Source organism: Panthera uncia, assembly GCF_023721935.1.
Source record: "Panthera uncia isolate 11264 chromosome B2 unlocalized genomic scaffold, Puncia_PCG_1.0 HiC_scaffold_24, whole genome shotgun sequence".
Classification (NCBI taxonomy): Eukaryota; Metazoa; Chordata; class Mammalia; order Carnivora; family Felidae; genus Panthera; species Panthera uncia.
Genome location: NW_026057580.1, coordinates 24336888 through 24356010, shown reverse-complemented (window position 1 = coordinate 24356010; position 19123 = coordinate 24336888). Strand labels below are relative to the sequence as shown.

General features: G+C 38.9%; 1 protein-coding gene across 12 annotated transcripts in view; it reads left to right on the top strand.

Annotated features, from left to right (window-relative positions):
- Positions 1-19123, top strand: part of DST (dystonin) — a 493789-nt gene that overhangs the window by 18991 nt on the left and 455675 nt on the right. The gene's annotated exons all lie outside the window — the stretch shown is intronic.

The window sequence follows — 19123 nt, the reverse complement described above, 5'->3', positions numbered from 1 at the left end:
GGGGGGGGGGATTTTTGCACTCCCTTCCTCACTCTGCAAGTCAGAATAAGGGGTCTTCTCTTGGAGTTCTCTCTCTCTGATCCTCAGTACCTAGCTCTGGGTTTCAGGGTGTGCGGCTGCATTGCATTCAGTCTGGGGGATACTGGAGACGAAAAATGGCAAACTCATGATTAGTTTGGTGATACTTCGAGTTCTGGCAGTTTTACTTCAAGTTCCTTGTTACTAGTTGCTTTTCAGAATCCTCAGATAGCTAGTTGCTCTGTGCATTCTGTTCAGTTATATAGTTGTGTTCAAGGGGAGACATATGCTTATTCTACTTTAGTGTACTCAAAACCCTGATATGTTTTTAATTTGTCTATCCTCCTTCCACCTTAAGCCTGTTGCTTTTCTCCCTTTTATTTATTTGTTTTTTGGAAAATCTTATAGAATTTTGCCATCTAAAATGAAGTGTGTATTGCTACGTATAACTCATGTAACACTGCAGATTCCATTTATTTAATCATTATACAGAATTTTTAGTAACTTAACTTTAATATGTTTTCATTTGGAAAAGTTTCTTTTCTTTTCTGATCATTCTCATCATTCTCCAGATTGATGTGTTCTCTAGATTTCCTTCTAATTTCCGGAAACGAAATAGACTGAGATTAAAGAACACCCCTCAGATTTTGGAGAAAACAATATACATTTTATCATGTTATTGAAGTGATTTACACAGAGAATAGAATTCTCACATTAAGAATTAGGCAGTAGACCATTAACAAGCTTTAAGTAACTAACTGACCAACTCTGGAGAATCATTAACAAACGTTAAATAAGTAAATTCCTGCCACTACCCCTTCTGCAGTGAACTGTATGGAGGAGGAAGCAGACATTTTCAAGCATTTCAGACGGATGTAGAGTGTAGCTAACTGCCTTTTGTTTTAAAAGCTGCTAAAGGGCATTCCAAAGGAATCCCAAATATATTTGAGAAGATTTGGTGAAACTACCTAGTTTTTGTTTGTTTGTTTGTTTGAGTTCCTTTATTTTGAAGGATAGAGCAAGTGGAGGGGAGGGACAGGAGAGAGAATCCCAAGCAGGCTTCACACTGTCAGCACAGAGCCCAATTCTCCCGTGAACCGTGAGATCATGACCTGAGCTGAAATCAAGAGATGGATGCTTAACCAACTGAGCCATTCAGGCGCCCCAAAACTGTCTGGCTTTTCAAAAGTGATGTAATATAACAGAAATTTGCAATGAAAAAAGAAACTTAAAAGTTTAATAATTAATTTATAATCATGAGGTCTATTTCTACTGTTCTGAAGTCCTCTTGTGGGATCTCAACTTCTGAGGGACATTGTAAGAATCTGATGAAATCTATGGTCTATATCTCCAGAAATGTTCGGGATACATAGACATATACGTTTGCATATACTTTGAAGTGACTCAGGAGGCCCTTTTAATGCTCATGTGTGAATTCCTAGGGCAGAGATAGATTCCAGTTAAGAAATCCTGCAGTATTGGGGCGCCTGGGTGGCTTAGTCAGTTGAGTGTCTAGACTCGTGATTTTGGCTCAGGTCATGACCCCAGGGTCGTGGGATCCAGCCCTGTGTGGGTTCCATGCTGAGTGTGGAGCCTACTTAAGATTCTTTGTCTCTTTCCCTCTGCCCCCTCCCCTTGCTTGTGCTTGCTCTCTAAAAAAAAAAAAATAAATAAAATAATTAAAAAAAGAAAAAAAAGAAGTCCTGCACTAAGATAACCAGGTATCTTTGTCTAGTTAGGGTTGGGATAATTTTCAAAAATCTCTGCCAGGTAAAAATGTGTCCTGGGTAATGCCTTTGGCAGGGTGAGGTGAGTTGAGCTTTAATTCCCACTATGGTTCAGGTGTGAGATGTTGTAGATAACTTCCTGTATATTATCAGTAATGCTTGGAGAGATAGTAATTCATAAAGTTATTCTCAATCTATAGTGTACAACTGGAAATTCTAGCTCACATCTTTTACTTACAGCATGGACGCTGATGTGCTCCAAGTTTGTTTAACAGTGAAGACATACATATTCAGGGAATATATGGGGCTACAAAAACTCCCTGGGGCAATGTGTCTCTGCTTGTCTTTACCATGCTGCAGTAATAGGGCTGCAGAAGTCAAGTGGTATAGTGGAAATGATCCCAACTTAGTTGTTAAAAGACCTAAGGACAGGAGCGCCTGGGTGGCTCAGTCGGTTAAGTGTCTGACTTTGGCTTAGGTCATGATCTCACAGCTTGTGAGTTTGAGCCCCGAGTCGGGCTCTGTGCTGACAGCCTGGAGCCTGGAGCCTGGAGCCTGCTGCGGATTCTGTGTCTCCCTCTCTCTGCCCCTACCCTGCTTGTGCTCTCTGTCTCTCATAAACGAACAAATGTTTAAAAAAATAAAAAAGACCTAAGGACAAGTCCCATTCTTTAGCTTCCCTAGCATAAATCACTTAATATTGCCAACGCTTACTTTCTTCTTTGGTAAACCAGAAATAGTAATAACTGTTCTTTTTGAAGGATATTCTGAGGATCCATGAAAATAGTACATGTATGTGATTTTTTAAAATATATAAACCTATTGATTGAAACATAAAGAGACATAGCTGTGATGAATGGAAACTTCATTCATTCACCCTGCATTTTTTCATTAGCAAGTACCTACAAATCTAACATGCATAGGGAATTTTTTTACTTCCTTATACTCTTGGCTGGAAATATGGCCCTACTATCTCTCAGATACTTTTTAGAATCTGTCCATCTTGTATAGAAAAAAGAGAATAAAAGGATGCTTAGTGTTAGAGAATGAGGAAGTCAATCGATCTATGTAATATTTGAGTAGAAGAAAATCAGTAATCAAGTAGTTTATATTAGCTCTTAAATTGATAGTCAAAAAGAGCAGGGTGATTTTAGGCTTTCCTGGAAATAGTGAGATCTTATCCTGCCCCACATCCTGGGTCAGAGATGAGGAAATGATAATAGCTGCCATTTCCTGAGAGCTTTCCTATCTTTACATATGTTGTATCTCATTTAATCATCACTTGCCTAAGGTCCTACAGAGGTTGTTCCAAGTTGAAATTCCAACTCTGGTCCTTTTACCTGCATAGTCCATGCTCATAGCTACCCATCAGGGGAATGGGGCTGAATTAGAGCAAGCTGAACTGGCATTTGCCTTTTCTAAGATTCATAGGGATCAATGTTAATTCACATTTTTTAACCTTGAAAGCTCAGAGCAACCTTTGAGCTTGCTCTTTAGGACTTACAGACGGTGATAACTGCCATCTGAAAACAAGATGGGATTCAGATGGGATCAAGTTTTAGCTTTAAGAAATACGGATCTCTGAGCTCCACTTATTAATTTTTGAAATTCTTAAATGAGTGAATTTACAATATTTAATCTATTTTCTGAGAGGTCGTTTTCAAGCATATTGGAATTTAAATTTTTGAGTTATTAGAATATATGAAGCCATATGATTATTATAACTTGTAAATATAGTGCATTTTGTCCATTATTATTAGAAAGAAAAATGTGCTGGTGTTTTCCACAGGTGCAGTCAGATGCAGACTGAGGGGCTGAATTCCCCCTTGGTCTGCTCTTTTAGCTGTAGTCTGCTGGTTACAATACTGATGTGGCAGAACAGAAGAAACCAAAGGGTGAATTTTAAATAACATTCTTAGTTGTTTAGACTCTCTTAAAATATTTAGAATATCTAGTTATATGTCTGAATCATATGCTGTGCTGGGTGGGAGGTAAAATTAGGAAATTTTGGCTGGCTACTGCTACATTATAATTTCTCTAGAAACCTCAAGAAAATAATGGACTCAAGCATGCCTTGAGCTGTTCTCTGAGAAACTATGGCAACAGGCCTTTTAATTAAAGCTGAACTAGTGTGTGTAGCTTAGAAAAACAGATACTGCCAAACTGATAGCAAGAGTGTATGGGAATAATCCAGGAAACTAAAAAAAAATTCTTTTTAGATATATTTGATAATTCTTTGTTATCTATATTGTTCAAAGAAATAGGAAAAAAAAGAAACAGTAGGAAAGTCTTTTAGTGGATGTCAATATTTGGCCTTGGAATATCCTGTATTGATTTTCTGTAAGCAAATATAGTTTCCTAATTATGCTTTTTAAGGTTAGTATTCAAATTATGTTTCCTGAGTGCAGGTTCACTGACCTTGGAAGGGCCAGCCTGGAGGCATCCTCCTTTGCAAGGGCAACCAACCCGGGATAGTCAAAAAGGGTGATCTTTCCATTTTGATAACAGAGACTATATGTGTGCCACAGTGAGACAGCTCATGGGCTGTTGATCAATAAATTAGTAAACTAGCCTTCAGCTGAGATGAACCATTTATAGCCAACATGCTAGAGTTTGTAAACTCAGAGCATACCAAAAAGTAATTAAAAAACCCCAAAAAGTAAATGGGAAGTCAAGAGTTGCCATTTTTCTAGGATCAAAATATGTGTTATGCTCATAACTCCCAGTGATGGAGAGATTTTATCACCTTCTTTGCCGTGGAAAGTTTGAGTTTATGGCTATTGCTTTAATATCCCACCTGATTAGTGCTCCCATTCACTCTTAAAAATATATGTGCTTGGAGCATAAATTGTAAATCACTCGGTAAGGGCAATAACAGAGATGATGAGCCTCTAATGAAATAAAATGCAATGGTGACAAATGTAAAGTTCATAAGCCAGAGACAGTGTAGGAACTGGCTCTTAAAATAGTCTGTTGTCCAGTCTCCTTGGTTCTGGCTTGCAGTTTACCTTTTATTGTACTGTTAGCAGAGTTAGCTAGTATAGTATAGTATAGTATAGTATAGTATAGTATAGTATAGTTAGTAACAGTATAATCAGATCTGATCTTCCACACCTTTTGCTTAATGGCTTCCCATTGCTTATGGAATTAGTATACCCTTTCTCAGACTCAGCTCCACCCTACCTCTAATGCGTACATTACCTAAACACAAACAAGGCCCAGCTGTTAAATGTTCCCTGTCCTCCTCTGTGTGTTCCTACTTTTCCCAGTGCCGGAATTCCTCTACTCTTTGTGTGTGTGTAGCGAACTCCTACTCATACTTAAAAACGAGGACTAAACATCACCTTTTCCTTTCCTTTATCTCACAATCCCCACTTAATTCTCTCAAACATTCTCCTCTGTGGGACTAGGTGTAGGGATTTACACATCTGTCTTCCTAAGGCAGGTGCTCTGTACCGTTGACCCTTGATGCAGGGGTTGGGACATCAACCCCCACAGCAGTTGAAAATCCACGTATAACTTTTGGCTCCCCCCAAAAACTTAACTACTAATAGCCTACTGTTGACCGGAAGCCTTACCAATAAAATAAATAGTTGATTAACACATATATTGTATGTTATATGTATTATATACTGTATCCTTATAGTAACATAGAAAAAATGTTATTAAGAAAACTCAAGAAAGAGAAAATGCATTTATAGTACTGTGCTGTATATAAAAAACAAAACAAAATTGTATGACCTGTCAGAATGGCTAAAATCAACAACTCAAGAAACAACAGGTGTTGGCGAGGATGTGGAGGAGGGGGGAAACCTCTTGTACTGTTGGTGGGTGTGGTCACTATGGAAAACAATATGGATGTTCCTCAAAAAGTTAAAAGTAGAACTACCCTATGGTCCAGCAAAGGCACTATCAGGTATTTACCCAAAGAATACAAAAATACTAAGTCTAAGGGATACATGCACCCTGATGTTTATAGCAGCATTATTACAATAGCTAAATTATGGAAACAGCCCAAGTGTCCATGGATTGATGGGTGAATACAGAAGATGTGGTATATACACAATGGAATATTACTCAGCCATAAAAAAGTATAGAATCTTGCCATTTGCAACAACATGCATGGAGCTAGAGAGTATTATGTTAAGCAACATAAGTCAGTCAGAGAAAGACAAATACCATATGATTTCACTCATATGTGCAATTTAAGAAACAAAACAAATGAACAAAGGGGGGGAAAAAGGAGAGAGGAACGCAAACCAAGAAACAGACTCTTGGGGCACCTGGGTGGCTTCTTCGGTTGAGCGTCCTACTTCAGCTCAGCTCATGCTCTCGTGGTTCATGAGTTTGAGCCTTGCGTCAGACTCTGTGCTAACAGCTAGGAGCCTGGAGCCTGCTTCAGATTCTGTGTCTCCCTTTTTCTGTGCTCCTCCTCCACTTGCGCTCTGTCTCTGTCTCTCTCAAAAATAAAAAAAAATTAAAAAAAGAAGAAGAAGAAACAGACTCTTAGCTATATAGAACAAACTGGTGGTTACTAGAGGGGAAGAAAGGAAGGGGAGGAATGGGTGAAATAGGTGATGGGGATTCAGGAGTGCACTTGTGATGAGCCCTGGGGGTTGTATGGAAGTGTTTAAATCTCTGTATTGTATACCTGAAACTAACATTACCCTGTGTTAACTAACTGGAATTTAAATAAAAATGTAAAAAAGAAAAATCTGCGTGTGGACCTGCGCTGTTCAAACCTATGTTATTCAAGGGTCAACTGTAGTTTTTATCTTGTCTCCACAGCCTTGTGTGGTGTGTGGCACAGAATGGGTACTTACTATTTGTTGAATATTTGATGTTTGGTAAATATTTGATGAATGGATGAGTGGGCTTAAGTGGGTAAAGTAATTGGAGTCACTAGGGCATATTTGAAAAAACACAGAGTAGTTGAAATTTGGTTCTGCTGTTTTCCCTCTTCCCTTTTTCTCCTTCTTCTGCTCCTCCAGGTGCCTGTTTGTTGGCTTCTCGGAACACTTTCTTCAGCGTCTCACCTGGGCTTGCCTTACCCCTGAATTCCCCTCAGCTTCTAAAATCCCTTTTGCCTTTCTTCCCCAAACTTCTATCTTCACCTCCCATCAGAATGTCATTTCCATACTGAAGAATGCAGCTAGATATAATTAGAGGATAATCACTTCAGCTTAATTCATTCCAGGTTATAAAAGACTGACAGGGAGACAGCAGGAAGTGTCTGATATTTGAATTCCACAATAGAAAGGCTTGCTTTGTCTGTTCAGATTTCTGACTGTGTATAACCTTCCCTTTCATATAGTATATTAATGCCATCGCTAAACAGGTTTTCATGCCAGGGTTTCGGATTATGTCATTCAATCTTGACAAAGGAATATTTTGAGAGAGGCCTGACTGTAACCAGTTTCAGCAATATTAACGTCTTTGTTCAGCATTTGTGCAATTATTTGGATATTTTACTGCTTTTTTGGGTATTTTTTTATATACATGAACGAACATTGGAAATACTAATGATGGTGATAAGGAAATTAAGTTTTATTCAGCTAATGAACTTCAGGCAAAGATAAAAAAATCATGTGAGGCAAGAGTTGATTCTTAGTCTCAAATGGATGCTCACCAATTTTAACCCTATGTGTAGTCTTTTATTATTTGGAAAAAAAAAGCAAAAGTAAGGAAAATGTATGGAATTCTGGAACTCTACTTCAAGATTGTATACAAAAGGGGAGCTATAACTAAGGATTTTTTAATTTTATATTTCGGTTTCCAGGCCAGAAACCTAAGTCTCTCAGTGTGACTTTGCACATTTTATTTCTTCTGTGTTTTCAAACAACCGTTCGGTACAATTGAGGGGCCACCTGTAAAAGGGAAGGAGATATGCTTGGGTTTCCTTCAAGCTGCCCCTTCAACGTTGTTAGCTCTTGCTTTAAATCCTTCTAGCAGCTGAAATCTAGCTAATCGATACCTTTGCTGCAACTACTTTAGTAGATCCCGAAATCAGAGCCCTGCAAAACCAGGATATGACACAGGCTCCTGGATTGGGTACTGAGATTTATGAGATGAGGCCAGAGGTTCTGAAACCATCACCACTTCCCTTCCCTGTTTTCCTCATCCACCACTTCCCTTCCCTGTTTTCCTCATCCATCCAGGAACCACCAGAGCCTGGAGGGCAGTTTACTCTGGGCCAAGAATTCTGAAGGGCTCGGTCTTACTAGAAGAATGAACTCAACTGACTGAGAGAGGCCTTTCTGTCAGAAGCTTAAGTGGAATAAAATCAGATTGAATAAGACCTACCCTTGCCTTTGTGGAACGCTCTTTCCTCCCTTCATCTTGTAGTGATGTATCATTTGCGGAGAAATTTGTCATTCACTGAAGTTAGTGTTGATGTTTTCTTTTTTCTCTTCTTTGGCTATACCTGCATTTTCCTGAGAGTTGCTATACTTGTGCATAGAATCAAAGGGTAAATGGGGTTTGTTATTATTTGTTTGTTTTTTCTGGCTTTGCACGTGGGATTTTAGTAATGGGACTAGGAGAATGGAAAAAAGTAACCAGAAAAACTTTTTGTATGCTGGTATCTCTTCTCTGTAGAACTTAAAGATTTAGTTAGGCAGTATTTGTGGTTAATTGCCTATTTATTTTAATTTTTGTTTTATTTTTGCATGTGAAACATTCACATGATTCAAAAATTAAAACATAAAATAAAAATATATCAGTGAGAATTCTTATGCCATTCTTGTTCCTCATATATTAGGAAATCTTAGATTACCACTGTTCTAAGTTTATTGTGAATCCTTTATTATTTTTCTTTTTACAAGGAAATAAATATATATTTTGTTTTTCTCCTTTTTCATATGCATAGTAATGTGCTATATTCACTGTTGTGCATCTTGTTTTATCCACTTAATGTATCTTGGAGAACTTTCTATAGAGAGTGCTCTAATTTTTTTTTATAGGTGCATAGCATCCCCTTTGATACAAATATAATTTAGTTAATCATCCCCTATTTATGACATTTGGGAATTTTTAAATCTTTTATTATAAACCATGCTTAAATATAAAACACATTGCACATGTGTGCAAATGTTGTCTGTAAGATGAACCCCCAGAAGGAGAATTATGGTGTCAAAGATTTATGTATTTCAGTTTTGGTAAATACTATCATATGGCCTTCCATAATGGTTTGTCTTAATTACTGATGCTTCATAATATGTCCTCTCTTATTGGGATGTTCTTTTGCTTGGCTATTTTTTTTTTAAGTTTATTTATTTTTAGAGAGAGAGAGACAGAAAGAGAGAGAGAGAGAGAGCTGGGGAAAGGCAGAGAGAGAGAGGAAGAAAGAGAATTCCAAGCAGGCTCTGTGCTGTCAGTGCAGTGCTGGGCTCGATCTCAGTAACCATGAGATCATGACCTGAGTGGAGATTAAAAGTTGGATACTTAACCAAATGAGCCGCCTAGGCACCCTTTGCATTGCTGTTTTTATTTTTTCCTGTTTTATATGAATATTAGAACAAGGTTGTCTAATTCTAAGAGAAAGATTAATATTTTTATAGAGATCATGTTAAATGTAAATTTTGTTAAAGGAGAACTGAGTCTTTGTGATCTTGAATTTTCCCATCTAATAATTGGTATGCTTTTCTATTTTATTTTATTTTTTAATTAATTAATTTATTTCGAGAGAGAGAGCACGAGTGGGAGAGGGGCAGAGAGAGAGGGAGAAAGAGAGAATTCCAAGCAGGTTCTATGATGTCAATGCAGAGCCTGACACAGGGCTTGAACTCACGAACTCTGAGTTCATGACCTGAGCCGAGATCAAGAGTGGGATGTGCAACTGACTGAGCCACCCAGGTGCCCCTATGCTTTTCTATTTTAAACTCTTCTTTTGTGGAAGAGTCTTTTTCATGTATTTTCCCCACATTTCTTGTTAAGATTATTTCCAGTATTTTATCTTTTCGGTTGTGATTAAAAGTGGGTCTTTTTTTCATTATATCTTCTGTTTGTAGTTTCTATATATGAAAACTATTGGTTTCATTATCTTAACCTTATAATCTGCTTACTTAACCTATTTTACTGTTTGTAATACAGTGGAATCACTGTAGATTCAGTGGAATCTTTTGTGTTTTCCAGGTATACAGACATATCATCGGGGGTGCTGGCTGGCTCAGTCAGTAGAATGTGTGGCTTTTGATCTCAGGGCTGAGCCTCCTTGGGTATAGAGATTACTTAAAAATAAAATCTTATAGTATATGTGCTGCCGAAGCGAGCACTAAAAATAAAATCTTAACAAAAAACCCCACAAAACCCCCAAACATATCACCTGCAAGTAGAGATTATTGTACATCCTCTTTTCCTATTGTGAATTTATTATTTCATTGGTATGTGTGGACATCCAGGAAAATGTTAAATAGTAGTAATGACAGTAGGTATCCTTTTCCAGTGCCTGACTTTACTGACGATATCTTTGGTATTTCCCTGGTAAGCATAAGCTGGGTATTGGGTTTAAATAAATACATTTTATTATGTTTCAGGACCATCCATCTGTGCTGGTAATTTATTTTCTGTTCTTTCAGCTCCACCTTGACCTTACATACTATAGTCCCTGGAGTTGGGGTCCGGGACTCTGCAGGCTACTTTTCTCAGATGCCTTTGACAGCTGCTTCCTATTGGGATCTGTCAATAGGGGGCACTAGAGGGAGTCTGGAAGTTGGGAGGAGGGAGAAGCATTTCCTGTCTCTTGTTGTTCCTGTCAGAGGTGCCCTACCTAGTAAAGGTAGTTCACCTCAGACCTCCAGCTTTTTCTCAGGAATGCCAGAACCAGCTTCATCACCTCCCCTCATAGGTATTAGCCAAAGCCAGGCAGTGATCCCTCTTCAGAGGAATGAGCCCCAACTGAGAGGCACTTTCCTCCTCTGAGCCCCTGAGGAACTAATGGCCCCTGAACAGTGTGCCCCTTTCACCCTCTGAGCTCCAGCTTTGTGGAGCCTCTCCTTTGAGCGCCCACATTCATGTAACCTAATCTCTTCCCACCCTCACCCCAACTAATGGGTGGCAGCTGCATTTATTATGTCTGGGTTAGCTCAGTGTCCTCCTTTTGCTCTTCCAGTCCTCCAACACCTGTTTCACCAATTCCCTTTATTCAGTCCCCTCTGTTGAGCTTGCTGATGAGCTGATGAGCTGATGAGCTTTCTGCTTTCCTGAAAGGACCCAGTCTGTGACTCATCTATTCCTGTCTTACTGAATGTTTTGATCCAGATTGTTTTCCGAATCCTTTGCCCCAGTGCTTTTTCTGTGCCAATGGGGATGATTGTGTGGTTTTTCTTTATAGACTTATGAAATATAATAATGGATTTTTCTAACTAACACTGGACTCTTCTTGAATTTCTCTAGTAAGTCCCCCTTCATCATGTGTTCTTTCACTGGGCTGCTGATCCTTCTTGATGATATTTTCATTATGATATTTGCATTAATCTTTATACATGAGATTGGTCTGAGGTTTTCTCTTTTTGGGTAGCCTATGTCAGGGTTCTATTTCAATGCTGTATTTGCTTCATAAAAGTTTTAGGTTTCCCATTTTTTTTTTCTGAACTCTGGAACAGTTCCTATAGCATTTTACATCAGCCTTTACAAGTTTCTATTGTTTTGTCTGGTTTTTGCTTCTTGAAGTTTGGTGGCATCCCTTTAGGAGATTCTCTGATACTGGTGCTAGTTTGGTATCATATACTAGGAGATTATTTTATTAAATTAATCCAGAATGACTCAAAAAATGATGTTTGATGCTGCATTAGCTGGTCTGGTTGCGAAAAGCTGGTCCAAACCAAACTGAAATGGGCAGTGTGTCTCTGGTGCCCTTTAATCCCATAATTATTGTACTATGTCTTTAAGTAATTCTGCCTCTTACCTGCTCCTCTTTTCCATCCTATTCTGATGCCAATGCCTGCTGAGGTTACCTACTCTGAACTGATACAGTTTTTGTTATATGACCCTGCATATATCACATATTTGCATTTTAATAACAGAATCATAAATATGTTCATGACAGAATCTTGGGTGCTGGTACTTTATGTTTTGTGTCTCTTGTGTCTTCTGTTTTAAGTTCTCCAAGTGCACTTACATCTGAGGTGAGACATAACTGTACTGGGTTGAGGAGAGTGTATCTTCCCACTGACTCAGTTAAATAGGTTTAATAAACTTGGCACTCAGAAACCTGAGGGGGGTCTCTAGCCTTCCTTTAAAAAACCTCCAAAACATCAGGGTCACCTTGGAGTGAATAAGGGAAAAATGGAAGAATGCCTTATTTAAATTTCTGATCCCATCTCTAGATTCATGGCTCATCATTTATTTTCAGTGCTGTTATGCATCCTCCTTTCTCTGACCAGTGGCCATTTTCTTGCCCTTGACCTTGTTGACTGCTTTGCTGTGACCCTGGCTTTTCTTACACAGTGGATTCTCCCCTCCTCCCGCCATGAGAAGACCACCTCCTCCATTGCCCCATAATGTCTCCTGAGCATACTTCTTTATGTCCCCTTCATTGCATCACTTGTTTTTAAGTCTGTGTTTTCCTTTGGACTGGTTGTTCCTGAGGGTGCATTGTGTCTATTCATTTTTGTTTTCAGTGTTTAGTACAGTGCTGCACACATAGGAGGGTTCAAAAAATATTGGTTGAATTATTGAATGAATAAAGCCCAAGTAAAAGTGGAGAAAAAAGAAAAATAAATGGCGAATGGCTACACGACTTCAGTACTATGTGCTAGACGCTAAAAGGTGGGTTCTGAGTAATCTACTTGCACTGTATGAAAAGTAAGCATAATGCTTTCATTCAGAGTGGATTTAACATATATTTGATTTACGCTTACAGTGAAGATGCTTTTCTGGCAACACACCTTTCTAAATCTGCTTCCTCAGAAGGTGTATATCAGAATAAATCAGAAAGACAGTTTTCAAGGCTATGGAAGTCTAAAAATCCTCTGGTAGCTTTATAATAATCCACCTTTTGTATCAGAAAATTTGTGTTTATTTTCCCTGCATCGGGAAATTTGGTCCTGCTTCAGGAAATGATAGTAGAGATAAGAGAATGAACGGGAATAATAAGAGATGCTAAAAATAGATCCACTGGGAGATCGAGATGACCTGAAAGCAGAGGATTAAGTTGAGGGGTTTGAGGGAAATTAAAGCTCTTTCCATGGTGCCTCCACCTGCAAAGTATAAATATAGAGAATGGGATTATGTTTAGCTTGAATGTTTTTCCATCTTGAGCTGCTAGAAAAATTTTAATTGGCAATCTGTGTTTGGATGACAACGGGAGGATTTAGAATTCTTTGGACCCACTTTAGCTACAGAAGTTATTCATGAATATATAAATATTGTTCCCCCTATCTTACTGCTGCACTGATGCTACCTGCCCAAGGTAGACCTTAATGTACTTAGGTATTCTTTATTCTTTATCTCTAGGTAGATATTTTATGTTTTAGTTTTCTCTTTCTTATCAGTGTACTAAATTATGTTTAGTTATGCTGAATTGTGTAGGGAGAGTGGGACAGTTTTGGAGAAAATTTACATATATGTGCTTACCATTGAATTACATTAAGAGTTAAAATTAATCTTTGTAAAGAGTTTAGCATTACCCCCAAATAAGGAAAACTTGTTTGACAGGGATGGTATAAATTCGCTGATTTTATAACCTTACTTCAGAAGTGTTTATTCCTTTTGGTGAGACAGTTTGGTTTTATCAACTGTGATATAAGAAGGCTGATTCTTACCTGTAAATCAATATGAGTGCCTTCATTCCTAGCCCACAGAGTTAGTTTCTGTCTTCCTTTAGGGAGTGGGGAATGTGAGTAGAGGAGAGAAACCAAGGGGACTCTATCTTATGGTTTCTCCAGCTGGAGTGTCCTTCCCAGGGAAATGTGCCTCCTCTCCAAAAGGTACACAATGTGGAGACCACTGCTGCTGCCTTTACCTGAAATAAATACACACTGGATCCCAGTAAAAGTTTTAGCAGTGTAGGGTTTAGGTGAATGCTCCAAAACTGTGGGGGTGGTGAAAGGGAAGGGCCAGTGCTCTGTCAAGGTCAGGCCAGAACTCTTGGCCCAGGCTGTTCTGTCTCTTATTCTTTAACCCTTCTGTTTTTCTTTTTTCTTGGTCTCTCTACATCCTAAGCAGAGGAATTTTCTCTTGTTTCTCTGTGCTAGACTTTGCATCCTGCTCCTTCCCACCTCCCACCACTAGGGTGAAGGTCGATGCCTTTCTCCTTTTCTGCCATCTCTGAGAAGGGTAGGTGAACTTTGACTTGTGACTGCTGGCTTTGCCAATCTCTGCAGGATCTAGATGGGAAAGTAACATCCTTCCTATTTAATGCTATTTTGACTCTGTATTTTTTGTGACCTGTTGTCCCAGCATTACTATGCCAAGACAGCTTTTTAAATTAGCCAACCATTAAGGTGCCCAAATCAGTGATCCTTAATCCCTATGAAAAAAAAAAAAAAAAAAAAAAAAAAAGCAGGCACAACTATGTTAGCCAATTCAATCAAAGTTTGGCCTGAAATAGAATATTGTAATCCATATCTTCTCTAAAATTAAATAAACATTTTTTTTTAAAAGCAAGCATTTGTACTTTAAACTCAAATGACCACATCCAGTACTTGGTAGCTTCTTTGCGTGTGTTTCCCACAATGCTCATGGATATGTAGTTTTCACTCCTTTGTTAGAAGTATTCTAACCACAAAAGGGGTAAGCAGAGTCAAGTCCCTTTCTATCTTGCAAGAACATTGCCTCTCATTTTAGCTTACCTTTTTTTTTATTAAAAAATTTTTTTTTATACTATGAATGAGAAGTTATTTAGGAACATTTTAGGGTACACAGGTGAAATGAGAGAACTTTCTTGCATTGTGGAAACAGCTTATACTTCTGATGGCTAAATTAAAATAAGGGACATGTTTAAAAATGAGAAAAGATGATTTTGTACATTTGGTGCTAAAAATCTCTTCCTCTCTAGATATGTTTAATTTATTGCTTTCATCAAATATCCTCCACCATAAAAGAATATTATCAAAAACCTTAGATGGCCAAAGCTGAGATGAAATAATATAAATTATGTCAGCCATCCTCTTAAAGCATGTTGACCTTAAAAAAAAAAACCAGCTCTTTTACCAGCAAAATAAACTTTTTTGGGGAATAGCAGAGAATGGCATTTCAGGACAAGCAAACCATAGCAAGTCTAGAGAACAGGAGAGAGGGGCTTGCTTTTATAGGGGAAAGAAGGAAGCTGGAGGGGCTATTATGGCTTCTCACTGGCTGAATGTGGCAGTTTCCCATTGGCTGGGCTGTTGCCAGGCAAGTTATTCCTTCTTACTGCTGGGATAGGTTAAGCTTTCTCCTGTTGAGGTATGCTTCTTAAGGTGGGTAGTAGTGCATGAGAACTCTCCTTTCAGGGTTTCTCAACTCCATTTTTAATGACATTTCCTTTATTTATTTTCACATTTCTCCCTTTGATCAAGATCTTTACTTGAAAGCATTGCTTGCTGATCAAGAGTTGGGGTTTTTGTATTTAGTGGTTTCGAACACTAAAGTGATTTCATCCCTTAGTGCCAAGAAGGACTTTTCTTGATTGTTATGTCCCAGTTTCAGGGAAAGTGTACAGATTGAAATCACTGAGGTCACATTTCAGTAACAGGGAAAGGTAGAAGGGAGAATTCTCAGGCATTTCCCATCTGAGGTTTGTATCTTAAGCGTTTGAGATCATCTTGAAGCACCAAGCTAACATCACCGTATTGGGCATGTCATTTTTACAAAAGTTTGACAGTCAACAGGTATAAAGCTTAAAAACGATAATACAGAGCAAGATAAAGAGCAGACATTTGCAGGGAACTATCCTAGCTTAAAGGAGTCTTTTCTAAAAGCCTTGCAAAGTGGAGTTAGCTCGTTTACATTTCCCTTAGATGCAGGGGAACAGATAGAAGACTGAGGGATCTCCAACATCATGAGCAGATCAGAATTCTTGGTGACAGATTCAGCAGACAGAACGGTTTCTCCCTTTTGTGATAGATTGGGCTAAGAAAGAGAGGGAGGAAATACAGTAAAATGCAATAGTGAGAAAAAAGTATACATGCTTGTTCCAGTCATCTTGGGAAAATGGTCTCTTTCAGCTATTAACCTGCTTCAATTCCTGGAAATCTTTATTTTCAGGTCACCACTTGGTGTGCAGGTCCAGTTAGGGTTTGGTGCTTTCTTTAGATGTGACACATGGATCCAAGAGTCTTTTCCTTGGGGTTTGGCAGCACAAGCGTTGGTTCCTTTGCAACATGGTTGAGAAGAGTCTTTGTGAAGATATCTTTTCCAACAGGTGAAATCCCCAGGTTGCAGTCTGTGATGTTGTTGGTCTTTGTCTCCAGGGAACATGCTTTTGAGAGACTGTTCTGCTAAAGTATGGTTATTCTCAACAGAAACAAATAGAAGTATATCCCTCTTAACCAGCTATGGGTCAGAAGAAGCATGACCCAAGTGCATTGGGCATCCTGTGATTATCTCAAAGGGTGAGAGTTTATGGGTTCCAAAAATGGGAGACCTGAGATTCAGAAGGACTAATGGCATTGCCTTTGGCTAGCTTATTTGGAAAGTCTACAGATTTTGCCGGTTGAGTCTTAATAATGCTGTAGTGTGTTCTACTAACCCTGAGGATTGAGAGTGAAAGTAAGACTGGCCAAATGGCACAGGCTTGTTGAAGCGTTTGGCTGGTGAAGTGAATTCCCTGGTTATGAAGTTTCAGGGGCATTCCCCAGGTAGAAGTGATATTTTAAAACATACAAGCCATTGCCAAGACATATTTATATCCACGAGACAGGGGAAGGTGTATAAAATCCATCTGCCAAACCTCAAATAGTTTATTGGGAAATTTAAAGTGTCCGGGGGCAGTGAGGACAGGTTTTCTTGAATTGTATTTCAGGCAGGAGGTGGCAAGCAAAGTAGGCACTCTTTGTGGCCTTAATATTTCCCCAACCAGTATTGGTTCATAAAGGTTATCATTTCATCAGTAGACCAATGATTCAATGTCTGTTTAGTAGTCAGTAATGGAAATTTTAGTCTCTGGTGGGCCTGGATTATTATTTGGTCCAAGTTTTTTCTTTCTTTCTTTCTTTCTTTCTTTCTTTCTTTCTTTCTTTCTTTCTCTCTTTCATCAAACCAATGGTTATTAGCTTTCCAATGTTGTTTTTCCTTCCTTGGGCTGATTATTGGATATCTGTAGTCGGTTCTTCTACATTATCATTTGGGGGAGCATCCCTTAGGATCAGGACAGAGATATGGTCATTGATTCCTTTGAGAGCAGAGTTCTCTGTGGAAATATCTATTAGGTTGTTTTCTTTAGCCTCTAAAGAATCAAATTTGGAATGCCCAGGGACCTTGATAATAGCTAATAATTCCTGGACATGAAGGCCATTTTGAATTTTGTCCCCACTGGAAGAGAGGAAGCCTCACTGTTTCCCATAGTATTCCAAAGTGATGAGCTACTCCAAAGCATGCTTCAGAAGGAATTGCAGTAGTATGCTCAGAATAATATTTATCATTTTCGTCTTTTAAATAAGAACTTTTGGTAAGCCATGAAAAGTTAGCATTATCAGGAGGCAATTTGTCAGAGTCAGGCAGTCATGAGGAGCATTATTGGCAAAAGAGGGAAGAAGGTTGGCAGGGTTTTCAGGAGGGAAAAGAAGAAAGAAAGTTAATGTTCAAGGGCAGGGGTATTTAACATTCTTTCCTTTAAGGCTTTAAGGCTAAGTCATCCTGATCTTCCCAAATGATAGTGTCAGGTTTGTTTTTTTTCCCCAAAACTTCATTTTGGGAAGTTCATGATGCCATGATCTAAATGGCATCTTGGGAAAGTGCCATTCCTGGAAATGACTTTGAGATCATGTGCCACAAATATCAAATCTGAGTTTGAGGAAACTGAAATTTTTCCTTGGATTCTTTGTGTACCTTTAAGTTTTAACATTGGGGCACCAGGCTCAGTTGGTTGAGATTCTGACTTCAGCTCAGGTCATGATCTCACCGTTTGTGAGTTTGAGCCCCAGACCGGGCTTGCTGCTATCAGCGCAGAGCCCACTTCGGATCCTCTGTCCCCCTCTCTCTTTGCCCCTTCTCCGCTCACACATACTCTCTCTCAAAAATAAATAAAACATTTTAAAAAAGTTTTGGGGTGCTTGGGTGGTTTGGTTGATTAAACAGCCGACTCTTGATTTCAACTAAGGTCATGATCTCTTGGTTCATGAGATCAAGCCCTGCATTGGGTTCCGTGCTAACAGTGTGGAGACTGCTTGGGATTCTCTCTCTTTTTCCTGTCCCCCTCCCTCCGCCCCTCCTCTGCCTGCACTCTTACTTTCTCAAAAATAAATAAATAAACTTAAAAGAAAAAGTTTTAACAAGTGGATACTGTCTTCTTGTGAAGGGGTCTGAGCATCTAAGTCAGTCTTTAAAGGCTGGGAGAAATATGAAGGACTTTTTTCCCTCCCGAATAAAGACAAAGAGATATTGGCTGCCTTATCCTTAGGAATGGTAAGAAAGGTGCTACATAAATTAATTACAGTGAAAAATTTGCTTTCAGTGGGGATGTATGCTGACAAAGTATGGGTATTTGGAATAATAGGGTGACAAGGGATACTAGTACAGAGGATAATAAGGCCCTGAGCCTTATAATCTGTTGTAGGCTTGATGCCTTATGGCTGATCCAATAGGGACAAATAGTATCTTTAAAGTTAGGTGTAGTGTTGTCAGGGGTAGAACACACAAAATATGTTTAAAGGTCATTTGATTCACCTGCTTGCTATTTTGGTTCTTGCTATCAGATTCTAGAATTACCCCTTTCAGGAGGAAGAAATTCTGGCATGATACTTCCCTAAGAAATCTTGTCCCAATAAATGAACAGGGGCAGAGGAGCTAAGAACTGTTTTAGTACTCGGAGGCAGGGGCTTTTTAATGGCAGTGAGGCTGAACACCTAGAGTGTAGCTCTGGTGTTGATAAGATTCATTCCTCATCCGGAGAGTTGTTTCTGTAAGCAGAGTAAGAGGAGGGATTGAGAAAAGCTCCTGGGGTTGCTCAGGGCCCCATCATTGGGAGGGTACTGGAAAGACTGGGTAGAGGGCTGAAGGGACTTGGTGTGCTTGAGTTTTGTAACAATCCTTTTTTCCAGTGTCCTGGCTTTTTGCAGTAATGAAAAAGGCCAGGAGAGATTTGGTTTTGTTTAGGGGCCTCCATTTGTTGGAGCTGAAAATTAAGGGTTTTAGTGGTCTTCCTTTTAGTTGAATCACCTAGGGTGTGGGCGAGCTGATTTACTATATTAAAAAGCTGGAGTGGAGATGGTTTACCATTCCATCCCAGTCCTTTTAAC